The following is a 15,594-nucleotide window of genomic DNA, read 5'->3' on the forward strand; positions in this document are numbered from 1 at the left end:
ACTAGTTCCTCATATAGAGCATTTTAGGATCAATTAGATCACCAGATATCACAAAATATGACATAGTACCGGACCACTGGTCACTCCAGGAAGTCGCCTGCAAGGCTGACATTGCGGCTACTTCCATACATATGGCTTCCATCCCAGCAAAAGATGACTACTCTTCCTTAGGCTTGTTCAAAGTCGGCTCCGAGGGCATTACTCGACAGGCTCCTGCGATTCAGTGTCCTAAGGAGGCAAGCCTCGGTTGCTTTTCAGCCACTGATTGAGGTGGGGCCGTCGTACCACAAATCGAAAGAGCGTGTCTCTTGGAGACATACACGTGTTCTTCCTTCAGGAAAACGTGGCTTTCCTATCCCTCACCTTTTTGCCTCTAAAATGAAGGGGTGGAGATGTGGATTAGCAATTACTGATCTTGGTGCCTCTTCCAAGAGGTTCGAGGTCATTGTAAACATCGTGAAGACTGTGCAATGAGTGCATTTGGTACTGTAAGCCAGTAATTTTAGCCTTCTAGAAGTGTTAAAAACAACATAGAAGTAATATAAAATTAAGATGAAATATTTTAAGAAAACTATAAACATTAAAACAATATTAATAATTTAACAGAATTATGTAGGTATCAGAAGAATGGGATTACAAGGATTACTGGACACCCCCCTTATGTGCCACTCTCTCTGGCGTAATCTGCTTATCTGAGCGATAAACTTTTTTAATGGGAGTGTGTCTGTACTTTCCCCTGAACCTTGGTGCTTTCAGTGGCGATAATAGCATCTATGCCCTTGCCCTAGAGCATATAGGGTGAGCTGCGTCCCTCATACACTTAAAACTGTCCTCCCCTAACTGCAAAGTGAAGATATGAAGTTCTGATGGGTGCCTCTTGCTTGCACATCCAGGATTTTCCAATGGTGTGAGGAAAGGGACCGGATGTGCGCATGATGGAGAAGTGCGTCTATGCTCTTCTGGGAGGCTTATCATCAATACGTCTTTTTCTCCTAGCATGTGCTTTCACGGGTGCAAGAGTCTACTCCTGGTGGAGAATAAAAGGCTGATCACACGACAATGGATCACAAGCTCCAGGGTGGTGCATTTCTGGTTTGTGAGCCAATAGATTAACCCTTTTACCCCCAGGCTCTTTGGAAATTTCCAACCCTTAACCCCCAAGGGGTTATTTTTTCCCCAGCACATTTTGCAGTATTTTTTTTTTAAATTGCTCTAACAGCCTTAATTTTTGTCATAGAGAGGTCAGGTTGGTCTCATTCTCTTGGAAAATGCCTGAATTTTCTCAAGAAATTATCAATAATATAAAAAAAAAAAATTTATAGCATTTTTTTGCAAGGACATACCGGTACGTCCATGGGGGTAAAGGGATGAGTTTTGTGAAACGTACCAGTACGTCCTTTGGGGGTAAAAGGGTTATAAACCACTGTGACATATGCTACTTATTCACACTTTTTTGCAGCGCCACTAATCAAAACTTTAACCCACTACTGCACTCGCTGCTACGAATGGTCCCAAAGTGTAGCAGTCCTCGTAAAGAGTCTGGACACGTTTTAAATAATGTGAAGCGAACACAGATTTACTCCTCCAAAAGGTTGTGTCCATAATGCTCTGTAAGGATCGATTTTGCTTGAAACCCATAGAAGTTGCCACAGCTCTGACTTCGTGTGTCTTCACTTTCAGCAGTTTAAGGTCTGCCTCACCGCAGTGAGTGTAAGCCTCTCTAATCAAGAGCCTGATAAAATATGATAAGGCGTTCTTTGACATCGGTAAGGAGGGCTTCTTGACCGAACACCATAGAGCTTCAGATTTGCCTCGTAATTTTTTAGTTTTGTCTAGATAAAATTTAAGTGCTCTTACAGGGCACAGGACCTCCTCCATTTCTTCACCAACCACATCTGAAAGGTTTGGAATCTCGAAAGACTTCAGCCATGGCCATGGATGGGAAGGACTCTCATTCTTGGCCAGGAAACCAAGCTGTTAGGAGCATATAGCCTTACTATTACTGAAGCCAATATTTTTGCTAAAAGCATGAACCTCACTGACTCTTTTAGCTGATGCCAGATTTACTAAGAAAAGCATCTTTAAGGTGAGATCTTTAAAAGAGGCCAAGTGTAAGGGCTCAAACTTATCACTCATAAGAAACTTCAGGACAACATCCTCCAGATACCAAGCTGGTGGTTCTAGTTGACGCTCCTTAGAAGTCTCAAAGGACTTGAGAAGGTCTTGAGGGTCTTTGTTGTTAGAGAGGTCTAAGTTCCTGTGCCTGAAAATGGCCGCTAGCATGCTCCTATAACCTTTAATGGTAGAGGAGGAAAACTTGCGTTTTCTCCTAAGGTGTAAAAGGAAGTCAGCGATTTGGGTCTGAGAGGTACTGGATGAGGAAACTGAGTTGACTTTGCACCAATCTCAAAAAACCACTCATTTTGACTAGTAGACCTTGATGGTAGAGGTCCTCCTTGCTCTAGCTCCTCCTTCGATAAGCCTCTAGCTCTTGTTTTTCGATAGTCTGAAGGCAGTTAAGACGTAGAGCTTGGAGGTTTTGATGGAACCTTTTCAAGTAGGATTCTTGGTATGTCCACCATCCATTGAAGTACCTCAGTGAACCATTCTCTTGATGGCCAGAGGGGAGCAACTAGAGTCAATCTGGTTCCCTCGTGAGAGACAAACTTCTGTAAGACTTTGTACAGGACTTTGAAGGGGGGGAACGCGTACAAATCCAGGCGAGACCAGTCCAGCAGGAAAGCGTCGATGTGGACTGCTTCTAGATCTGATACTGGAGAGCAGTACGTTTGAAGCCTCTTCGTCCTCGAGGTTGCAAATAGGTCTATGGACGGACGACCCCAAATCTGCCAAAGTTTCTTGCAAACCTCCTGATGCAGTGTCCATTCCGTGGAAATGACTAGGTTTCTTCTGCTGAGGCCGTCTGCCATCACGTTCCTCTCTCCTTGGATGAACCTTGCGAGTAAGGCGACGTTCCTTTCCTTCGCCCAAACTAGAAGCTCCCTTGCAGTCTCGTAAAGGGACTTCGAGTGGGTCCCGCCTTGTTTGGAAATGTAGGCCAACGCTGTGGTGTTGTCTGCGTTTAATTGTACTACTTTGTTCAGAATCAACCTTTCGAAACCTTGAAGGGCCAATAGGACTGCTAATAGTTTTCCCCACCCCGAGTCCGAAGCGTCGGAACACAACACAAGGTCTGGGTTCCCTTGCGCTAGCGAGAGGCCTTCCTAAAGTTTGGTTGTGTCGTTCCACCACTGTAGGCAACTCTTGACAGACTGGAAGTGGAATACTTTCTGTCTCTAAGCCCTTCTCCTTGTCCCAATAGTGGTTGAGGTGAAATTGAAGAGGGCAGAGATTTAGTCTTCCTAGGGAGACGAACTGCTCCAGTGAGGAGAGTGTTCCCAGCAGACTCGTCCACTGTCTCACAGAACAATTTATTTTCTCAAGAAAAAGACAAATCTTTAGGGGGGCTTGCTCTATCCTTGTGGATGATGGAAAAGCCTGAAAAACTAGACTGAATCTCCATCCCCAAATAAAGAATCTTCTGGGATGGGATCAGTTGGGACTTCTCTGTGTTGACAAGAAGACCCAGTTCCTTTGCTAATATCAATGTCATTCTGAGATCCTCCAGACAGCGATTGAAGGAAGACGCCCTGAGTAACCAGTCGTCGAGATACAGGGAGGCTCTGATACCTGTCGAATGCAGGAAGCGTGCCACATTTAGCATGAGCGTTGTAAAAATAAGAGAAGCGGTGCTGAGGCGGAAACACAAGGCCCGAAACTGGAAGACTTCCTACCGTAAACGAACCTCAGGTAACATTTGAAGCTCGGATGTATAGGGATATGAAAATAGGCGTCCTGGAGGTCTAAAGAAACCATCCAGTCGCCTTTCCTTACTGATGCTAGCACAGTTTTGGGAGTCTCCATCGAGAACTTTGTTTTCTGAATGAAAGCGTTGAGAGCGCTTAGATCTAGGACTGGTCTCCATCCCCCCCGAGTTCTTTGGAGCCAGGAAGAGGCGGTTGTAAAACCCTGGAGACTGCAAGTCCTGTACCCTTTCTACAGTCCCTTTTTCCAACAAGTGGGACACTTGTAGAAGCAACGGCTGTCTCTTTGAGTCCTCTCGGTATCTGGGAGAGAGGTCTATTGAATCTTGAACTAAAGGGGGTTTCTTTACAAAAGGAATCTTATATCCCTCCTTCAGCCCTTCTCTCCCAAGCCTGCCCGAAGTTCTCCAGTCTGGCCCCTACTGCTGTCTGAAGTCGAAAGCAGACTCTGCTTCGACCTGATCTTGATCCCCTCCTTTTTCCTCTTCTCCCATCAGGTCTGGAGTTACCCCTACTGACGGGTCTACCTCGAAAGGGAGGAATAAATCTAGACAAAGGAGTACCAACCTTTGGTTTACTGCTAGAAAAGGAAGTTGGAAGTACTTTCCGAGCCGTCTTGGAGACAAAGTCATGGGTGTTTTTCTGGGCTAAAGATGCAGCAACCTCTTTCACAAGATCTTGTGGGAACAGAGAATGAGAGAGCGGCGCCAACAGTAATTCAGACCTCTGACAAGGGGTGACCCCCGTGGAAAGGAAAGAAAACATCTGAGCTCTTTTTTTGAGAACTCCAGCCGTAAAAAGAGCTGCTAATTCGTTAAGGGCCATCCCTCACAGCTTTGTCCATGCAAGACATAATCTGAATAACACTATCATTGTTCTTAAAAGAAGAAACGTTCTTACCCAAGGCTCCCAGAGTTCAGTCGAGAAAGTTGAAAACTTCGAAGGCTTTGAAGACGCCCTTGAGAAGATGATCGAGTACCGAAGTCGTCCAGAAAATTTTAGTATGTCTCATGGCTAATTGACGAGAAGAGTCTACTTGGCTTGAGAAGTCCCCCTGGGCAGAGGCAGTTACTCCCAAGCCGAGAACTTCTCCTGTATCGTACCACACACTTGACCTGAAAGCTAGTCTAGCTGGGAGGAAGGAAAAGGCCGACTTGCCTAGATTTCTCTCGGACTGCATCCAGTCTCCCAACAATCTTAAAGCTCTTTTAGATGATCTTGAAAGCATCATCTTTGTAAAAATAGGAGCTTGAACTCTGAAGGGGAGGAGCATGGAGTAACAGGAACAAAGTGACTAGGAAATTCCTCCGTGAAAACTTTCATTATTTTCTTAAGGTCCAAAGAATGCTGTGCAGTCTTAGGCTCTTCTTCCTCTGATAAGTCTTCCAAAGGTTCAACTGCGGAAAGGGGATCATCTACATCGTCTTTAGAAGAAGGCAATCGCTCTGGACTGCTTCAATGACTACAGCCAGGTCTTTGAGGCAATAAATAACTCTGATCTATTGAGATCATTTTCCTCTTGAGGTCTGGAAACTTGACGCCAGTCGCGATTATATTTTTTACTGACTAAAACGTCATCTGAAGATGAGGTAAACTTAACCTCACCTTTCCCATGGTGAGGGTGAGCGTTTCGTGAAATGTCAAAAGAAACGCTCGAGGGGATGTCTGCTCGTGTGGTTACGCCTCTCGTTCCCTTTTGCCGATCGACATTCCTTCTCCCAGGGGTTGGGGAGCTTGAAAGAGGTCTTAGGCTAGGTGAACGACAGGTACGAGCAGACGCACCCTCCACAGCACTGAACACATTCCCCGCACTAACACTGGCATTTTTAAGCATTCACATCGGACATAAGCTGGTTTCTGTCCGTAGCAAGCGATTCAACCCTAACACCAAGGGCTTGAATAGCACTCATCATATCCTTAAGTGAAGGCTCATCGGTAACAGTAGGAGGTTCATGAACTACGACTACAGAGGAAGGATTAGGTTCAGGGACATGGGGAGAAGAAAATTCTCAAGATCGAGAAGAACTTCTGACTATCTCTCTCTAACTTTCGAGTGTACCGATCAAAATCCAGCCACTCGCTTTCAGATAATACACATTCATCACATCGATCCCCTAATTGACAAATCTTACCTCTACATTTAGTACAAATAAACTGGGGAAGGGTCAGCCATTTTGGAAAATTCCAGCAGCCATTTTGGAAAATTCCAGAGAGATTAATTAAGCAAAGGTCAAAATAATTCAAATCAAAAGAGGTTCAAGAAAATCCGTAAGTAAATCCAATCAAGCGAAAGCCAATTAACCAAAAAAAGAAAAAAAGTACCTCACCAAAGATACTGCAAAAATCGAAGGTTATAACGAGCGAATGTTCCAATGATGTCGCCAGCAATGGCGGCAGAGAAGATCTGAGGACTCCTGGAATGGTTCCAGTTACCTGGCGAGTGGTGGCGCTAGTAGTACACCTAGCTACCCAATCTGCGATTGCCGCGAGTTTTGAATTTTCTGTCGTGACGTCAGCGACGTAAGCTATATATATATATCCACCGACTAAGTCAGATGTTTAAAAATACACGTTTCATTGTTTTCAGGGTTAATATAAGATACTTTAATTACTTAGGAAACTGGAATTCAGTGTAAGTAATGGACGAGTGCTGGCTAGCTTGGCCTTTTTCACTATATCTAATGGGGTCTGGGCTATAACTTATGTGTCCATCGATTAAAATGTGAAGTATATTTTTCTCCCCGAGGCCATTGTTTACATTTGAGAGACTGATGGCGAGTTACTGCACATGCGTTGGTTCCAAGTGGATAGGGGAGTTTTCTGTGTATTTACAATAACAGGAGCCTTTGTAGGGTGACGGCCAGATCCCGTAGAAAACGGGAATATTCTAAACTGTGGCCGTCGTTCTAAAAACGATTTTGGCGGGAGAAGCTAACTTAAAAAACCCACCTAACCTATGCTAAAAGCCGTATCCTTACCCAGGGGGGCTTTGCCCCCGGACCCCCCCCCCCCCCCCCCCCCCCCCCCCCCCCCGCCTTACACAACTCCTTACCTACGAGTACGACGGGAGAAGCTAACTTAAAAAACCCACCTAACCTATGCTAAAAGCCGTGGCCTTAACCAGGGGGGCTGCGCCCCCCGGACCCCCCCTTACAGAACATATTTAAGATCCGTAGACCATTAATAAACGTTTTTATTCTATACAAGATAACAGTCAGAGCGATAATAAGCAAATTAGGACGCTTGGCCGCAGCGCTACAAACTACCCCAATAACGTAATTATTACCTGGTTTTTTAACCAATTACTAGCTTCCAAATATTTATGCAGAAGTTCCCGGATGTTGTTATACAACAGCCAATTTTTTCCACCCTAACTTTGTTTCAACTATACTGTACTACCATCATGAAAACCCATCTACCAAGAGGAAAGTACAATCTATTTCAAAATTTAGTGTAATCTAATCATATATCGGCAATTGATTAGGATGAAAATGCTCTCCGTTCAGTGTATAGCATTTGCGGCTCAGGTGAAAGTAAAAAAAAAAAATCCCCGAGTGACCCCCAGGGGTGATGTACACAGCACATCCACATACCGCTTGCCAGAACATAGGAGCAGCAAGATTACGTTTATTTGCAACCAAAGTGAGCAGTGGCAGACCAAAAACCATCATTAGGACGTTAAGTGAATCATAGAAAATTGTAATACTTTAATTTTCATCCACTTACATGAACCATATATTTATCCAACTGATTACTGTATCTTGTGTTTATTTTGTATTTCTGACCATTATTATAGCTGCAAATCACTCATTTTTGGCCTTTCCTCACCCCCCCCCAAAAAAAAACACGGTTTCTGACTATAGTCCATTTCTTTTAGCGATGCATATTTGCACCGACTTGCAGCGGTGCCCTTTTAGCTCGGAAAAGTTTCCAGATCGCTGATTGGTTGGACAAAATAATTCTAACCAATCAGCGATCAGGAAACTTTTCCGAGCTAAAAGGGCACCGCCGCGAGTCGGTGCAAATATGCATGGCTAAAAGAAATGGACTATAGTGTCCCCTGTAATTGTCTTTGTATAATGGGGGTCCAAAAACTCATGAATGGGTGGTTTTCCCCAATAATCAACGTCAGAAATGCATAAAACACAAGGTAGAGTTGGAAAAATATATGGTTCACGTATTTGGCTAGAAATTAAAGTATCAGTTCAGTTTCGCCTTTCCAGTTCACCAGTCAGGGACGTTACCACACGGGCCACAACCACCCTGTAGTTCTTTATTATCCCTTTTACCCCCAAAGGACGTACTGGTACGTTTCACAAAACTCATCCCTTTACCCCCATGGACGTACCGGTACATTTTTGCAATAATGCTATTTAAATTTATTTTTGCATAATTTTGATAATTTTTTGAGAAACTTCAGGCATTTTCCAAGAAAATGAGACCAACCAGACCTCTCTATGACAAAAATTAAGGCTGTTAGAGCAATTTTAAAAAAATATACTGCAAAATGTGCTGGGAAAAAAATAACCCACTGGGGGTTAAGGGTTGGAAATTTCCAAATAGCCTGAGGGTAAAAGGGTTATTTTCCTTTTCTCGTCGCTAAGATCTGGACAGCAAAGAATGAAATGAGAGGTCTTCAGTTTCTGCCCCCAAGTTTACATTCTACCCTTGCTACTAATTCATGTCTTTTTCTACGATTTCTAATATTTACCATTTTCAGCGATCCCTTATGATAAAGGACACACAGCAAATGAAGTGGGTTAAGTAGGGAGTACCCTACAGTAGGTTAGGACATATCCACCAAGCTAAAAAATTCGGCCCGAAAATCGGCCGAAATTATCGGAAAAATTCTTGGCTCGAATTTCGGCCGAAATTTTTGAAAACATTTTCGGCCCGAGAATCAGCCGAAATTTTCGAAAAGACTTGGCAATCAATGTAAGGTTAGGTGGGCAAGCCTTAGGTTAGGACATCCTCTCGACTTATTACAACTCTGGCACAATGGCAATTTTTCTATACCCTAAGAGTAACATACTTTATAAATACCTTAAAATATTCTATTTTTTCCTTATTTCCTTTCCTCGCTGGGGTATTTTCCCTGTTGGAAAATGCTGCTTTTCCAACGGCAATTTTTCTATACCCTAAGAGTAACTTACTTTATACCTTAAAATATTCTATTTTTCCTTATTTCCTTTCCTCGCTGGGGTATTTTCCCTGTTGGAAAATACTGCTTTTCCAACTAGGGTTTTAGCTTAGCAATTAATTATTATAATTATAAAGCAAAAAAATTTGCAATATGACCTTTTGTAGCTGAAAATCGTAAGCGTATATACCCTAATTAAAACCGTAAACCTACCTATTAACATTAAAAGTAGAAATAGCCTAGTGAGCAAAAAAAAATAAACTATATAAGTAAGGAATACTGAAAATAGAACATCTCGAGATTTAACGTTAAATAAGTCACATAAACTAACTACCAATTTCAAATAGATAGATATTCATACATTATGTATACAACACTTATTTTGGCAGTATGGATGGTATGTATACCATCAAACAGTTTATGAAATCACTTACATGATGCAATTTTGGGCAGGATAATAACTGACGTAAGTGGGATCCGTTTCAATACGACTGGAAGTGACTGGAAAACCAACAGTTATGGAGGTCACGTTGTTCCAGGAACTTCCAGTACATTATGTATACAACACTTATTTTGGCAGTATGGATGGTATGTATACCATGAAACAGTTGATGAAATCACTTACAGGATGCAATTTTGGGCAGGATAATAACTGACGTTAAGTGGGATCCGTTTAAATACGACTGGAAGTGACTGGAAGTCTGGAAGTGACTGGAAAACCAACAGTTATGGCGGCCATGTTGTTCCAGGAACTTCCAACTGTCAACAGTTCATCTTAACAACGGCTCTTCCAGGAATTTGGGACTTATTTTAAGAGTTTATTATTATTATTATTATTAATATTATTATTTATTCTTTATAGTTTTATATAATTTTAACTTGAGTAACTCTTTATAGTCTAATCTCAAGATATTTAATAGTCTTTTTCATTAATTCTCCTTTAGTGTTTCTTACAATATTAACAATAATTATAATAATAAAAATAATAATAATAATAATAATAATAAAAATAATAATAATATAATAATAATAATAATATAATAATAATAGCAAACAAATCTACTTTGGAATATAAAGTTGAATATATAAACTAGAATACAGATGAGTTTTGTTCTCATTTTAGAATATAGTTCGTGTATTCTATTAAATGATTTAACTATATTTAATATATTGTGGAAACAGTAATATAGGACGAATATACTAAATAAAATTACTTTAACTTATACTCGGGATTTCATTCAATTGTTAAAATAAAAATTAATATAAATAAGTTAAAACTGCTTGCTGCCTTTTTCTTGTTCAGTCATTAAAAAAACTATTGCATATAAAATATATTCTCTTGTGAACTAACACAACAATATATAATTATATACAAGAAATGGAATGTGTTATATCCCATTTATGTGTTACTTGACTGTAAATGTAGAACTCATGAAGGGTTTCTAGTCATCTTGTTTGGTAAAACAAGTGAAAAAGCATTTTCAGAATACTGATGGTGATGTGGCAAAAAATAATTTGGTATTATGGCTTTTAAAACATTAATATACCATTTTAAAGGCAATTTTAAGTCTTAGAATTGAATACAGTTAATCATTAATGAATATACCATCCTAGAGATGGCTATATACAGATGAAAACCTTAAAAAATAGAGATTTATTATTAGCACACGAATTTATTTAGGGAAACAAAACTAAATTAAGAAAAGAATATCTTATAAATTGGCCCATTCTATCATGTAAATTTCAGTTTCAATTTTGATACTAATGTTCCTATATTCCATTTAATGATTTATCCATATTTATTATTCTTGCAACTTTGTATATCCAAAGAAGGTATTTTGTGCAAGACTTGCACTATCGTATCATTGCAATATAGGGCGAATATATTAAAAAATAAACTTACTTTTATTTGGAGTTATAATGTATCCAATTGTGAAGATAAATACTGAGAAGAGAACTTAAATAGAAAATTTACTAGCCACTTCTAGCAACTTTATACTTGTCCATGTTAGTCATCAAAAGAGCTATTGTTCAAGTTTTGAAATTCATATTGATAAAATATATTTTATGGACAGAACTAATACAAAATATATCTATATAAAGTTATAAATTCTTTTAGATATCATTAAAGCCTTATTTAATTGTAAAATTAGAAATATTGAAGGTATTTTGCTCATTTCTTCTGGTAATACAAGTGGCTGACTCTGTTTCAGAATTCCCTCTGCTATTTATTTTACCAAATATGATTAGCAAAACACCTTTAAGATTTCTAATTTTACAATCAAATAGATCATTATTAGTATCTAAGGACCTTTTATTACGAGGAATAAATATATTTTGTATTATTACTATACAAAAAAATATATTTTATATGAAGAAATTTATAAGGCAGACAATAGGTATTTCAATGAATACTCTCAGATACAAAAGTTACTAATAGTTTTTTAAATCCAATTTTTAAATAGTTTTCCTCTAAGCAATTGAATATACTATTACTCCAAAGAAAAGTAACACTATTTGTTAATATATTCATCTTACATTGCAATGAATAAATAGTGTATGTCTTGCATAAAATAGCCTCTTTGATATACAAGGTTGCAACTATTATTACCTTTCTTTGTTTTAATTTATTTACTTTTACAGTCAACAGGTGGCCATACCATCACTGTGTCCATGAATTTTTTTGAGATCACAAGCCTATTATGAATAATATATATCGATAAATCATTAATTAGAATAGACGACCAATATCTTAAAAAATGAAATTAGATAATTAGTGATATTTTAATAATTTAGTTTCGTTTCCCAAAATAAATTCGTCTGCTGACAAGAAAACTCAATTTTTTTAATGTTTCACCTAGATATAGCTGTCTCTAGATTAGAATATCCTTAAATGACTAATCATATTATATTCTAAGACTTACCATTGCCTTATAATGGCTTATTAACGTTTTATAAGCCATAACACCAAATTCTATTTTTGCCACGTCACCATCATCCTTGGAAAATGCTTTACCACTCGTGTTACCAAACAAGATGAGTAAAACTACTTCATAATGTTTAATTTTACAGCCAAATTAAACATTAATTTCATCTAATACATATTTCTCTATGATATAAAGGTATTTTGTAGTAATATTCTCTAAAAATTATATTTTATATGAAAGAATTTTAAAGTTCAGACTATAAGTATTTTGATGAAGAATCTAAACCAAGAGAAAGAAATATTATTGGCTTTTTTTCAATTTTATTTATAATATCTGTTATCTTAACATCTGGCTTGATTATGTTTCCAAATTAAAGTAATTTTACTTGTGAATAAATTATTTTTTGTTTTTATTATTTATTTTTCTGAAGCTAATTGTAAGGAAAAATAATCCAGGTACGAACTTATGTATATAAGTATAGATACAAACGAATGATGTTAAATATATATATATAATATATATATATATATATATATATATATATATATATTATATATATATACATATATATATATATATATATATATATATATATATATATATATATATATACCCTTTCTGTTTGGTTACCTTAACGTGGTGAAAAGGTTTGCGTATCACCAAGATAGCTATGCTATAAGAAGAGCCAAAGCCACCCATACTAGGTTGGTTTGCTGTGAGCGATCAGACAAAAAATCTCCCACCATCACTCAACCGCAGTTGGCCAGTGGGGTGACAAAAGAACTTGCCAAACCCCAGACATGAATAAGGACATGTCTTAGACATTTGTCCTCCAGTGGACTAGAAATGGCTATATTTGTTGTTTGATATATATATATATATATATATATATATATATATATATATATATATATATATGTATATATATATATATATATATATATATATATATATATATATATATATATGTGTGTGTGTGTATATATATATATATATATATATATATATATATATATATATATATATATATATATATATACATATATATATAAACAGTATATATATAATATATATATATATATATTATATATTATATATATATATATATATATAATGTGTGTGTATGTAAATATTTACATACCTATATGTGTGTAAAGTTTGTATTCACTCTGGTTCTTTAACGTATGTGTAGCCCGAAATAATAATAATAATAATAATAATAATAATAATAATAAATAAAACAAGCAAATAAACAGAATGACATGCTCAACCGTGTGTGTGCGTGTACGGGTATACATGTATGTACATACGTGTGTGTGAACGGTGGTGGTGGAAACGGAATATTTCAAGCGAAAGGAAGTGTTTTCAACTCTTAAATAAAGAACACCTGAAATTAAGCTGGATTAACACAGGGTGGGGAAGGATTAGTTTTGCTTTTAAGACCTTGGGGCTCATGGTTAAAGGTTGGGTTCTTATTAAGTAGCCTATTTTATTTATTCCTTCCTATATATGTATTATTGGCATATATCTTATATCCTTCTATGTATTAATGGATAAAGTAAATACTGCTGTATGGATATAGGCATTATATGTATCATCTTTTAATACAATTCTTACCTTTTGAAGGTATATTTATTCATCTATTTTTAACGATACATGACTATTAACAGTCAATGCGGGATTATTGGGAATGAGTTGCGAAGGGAACCACTTTTCGAACACAATGTTGTGCATCTGGTGATATATATATATATATATATATATATATATATATATATATATATATATATATATATATATATATCCCCATACCTCTTCCCCTGAAAAGTATTGTAGCAATAATACATATTATACGTAAATAAACAGGAGGCCAATAAAACAACAATGTTAATGACTGAAATTAGACAATGGAATGAAACACGGACAGAGGAAAGTAGATTTGTCATATATATATATACACGGACAGAGGAAAGTAGATTTGTCATATATATATAATATATATATATATATATATATATATATATATATATATATATATATATATATATATATTGGGGTCAAATTTGTCTAACTGCGCCCTGAATCATTATATTTTGTACCCATAAATAATAATAAAAACAAGAATAATAATAACAATAAAAATAAATGAATGAAATATCTTACCTTCGTGTGTGTGTGTGTGAGAGAGAGAGAGAGAGAGAGAGAGAGAGAGAGAGAGAGAGAGAGAGAGAGAGAGAGAGAGATGGGCTTGTTTTAGACATGCAAGAATACCTGTATTATTATTATTAGCTAATCTCCAACCCTAGTTGGGAAAGCAGGATGCTATAAGTCCTACAAGGACCCTAACAGGAAAAATAGCCCAGCGAGGAAAGGAAATAAGGAAATAGATATATTACAGAAGTGAACAATTAGAATAAAATATTCTATGAACAATAACAACATTAAAATAAAGTATATAAAGTATAAAAAACTTAAGAAAAAAGAGGAAGAGAAATAAGATAGAATAGCGTACCCGAGTGTACCCTCAAGCAAGAGAACACTACCCCAAGACAGTGGAAAACCATGGTACAGAGTCTAATTATTAATTGCTAAGCTACAACCCTGGTTGGAAAAGCAGGATGCTATAAGCCCAGGGGCTCCAGCGGGGAAAATAGCTCAGTGAGGAAAGGGAACAATGAAAAATAAAATATTTTAAGAAGGGCAACAATATTAAAATAGATATAACTTTATAAACTATAAAAACTTTAATAAAACAAGAGGAAGAGAAATAAGATATAAGATGGAACAGTGTGCCCGAGTGTACCCTCAAGCAAGAGAACTCGAAACAACAAGAACAACAACAACAAGAAATGATAGAATTCTCGAATATAAATAATATATTTCAGGTAGACAATAAAAAGGTAATGAATTATAACTAATAAGAAATAAGGACATAAAGAGACAGCTGATTTCCGCCCCCTTCGGCCTTCGGGTGTCGAAGTAAATGAAGAAACGAAACAGATTCTGGGCCAGTCACCACGAGTAACGGTCTCTCTCTCTCTCTCTCTCTCTCTCTCTCTCTCTCTCTCTCTCTCTCTCTCTTGAATTCCTTATATATACAATAGCTTATATATCAACGCTCTTATACCTTATAGATATTTTTTCTCATTTTTTTTTAAAAATAAGATTCTAACTAAATATTAGAGAATTAAACCCATATAATATATCGAGAGAGAGAGAGAGAGAGAGAGGAGAGAGAGAGAGAGAGAGAGAGAGAGAGAGAGAGAGAGAGAGAGAGAGAGAGAGAGAGAATCAAATTCCACTTCATATTGAAAAGGGATTTAATATGCTATAAATGGTTTAATCTTTGTCTAATATCCATCCATATACCAAAGGCACTTCCCCCCAATTTTGGGGGGTAGCCGACATCAACAAGAACAAAAAAAAAAAAAAAAAAAAAAAAAAAAAAAAAAAAAAAAAAAAAGGGGACCTCTACTCTCTATGTTCCTCCAGCCTAACCAGGGACTCAGCCGAGTTCAGCTGGTACTGCTAGGGTGCCACAGCCCAACCTCCCACATTTCCACCACAGATGAAGCTTCATACTGCTGAGTCCCCTACTTGCTGCTACCTCCGCGGTCATCTAAGGCACCGGAGGAAGCAGCAGGGCTTACCGGAACTGCGTCACAATCGCTCGCCATTCATTCCTATTTCTAGCACGCTCTCT

General features: G+C 37.4%; 1 long non-coding RNA gene across 2 annotated transcripts in view; it reads right to left on the reverse strand.

Moving 5' to 3' along the window:
- LOC137636158 (uncharacterized) overlaps nucleotides 1-15,594 on the reverse strand; it is a 40,106-nt gene that overhangs the window by 21,246 nt on the left and 3,266 nt on the right. Inside the window, exon 1 of one of the 2 annotated variants that reach the window (XR_011042972.1) lies at nucleotides 9,399-9,554. The exons of the other annotated variant lie outside the window; for it this stretch is intronic. This is a non-coding gene — a long non-coding RNA (uncharacterized lncRNA). Of the gene's footprint in view, nucleotides 1-9,398; nucleotides 9,555-15,594 lie in introns of those variants that run through there. 2 annotated transcript variants of the gene reach the window in all.

This window comes from Palaemon carinicauda, unplaced genomic scaffold, assembly GCF_036898095.1.
Source record: "Palaemon carinicauda isolate YSFRI2023 unplaced genomic scaffold, ASM3689809v2 scaffold242, whole genome shotgun sequence".
NCBI classification, from domain to species: Eukaryota; Metazoa; Arthropoda; class Malacostraca; order Decapoda; family Palaemonidae; genus Palaemon; species Palaemon carinicauda.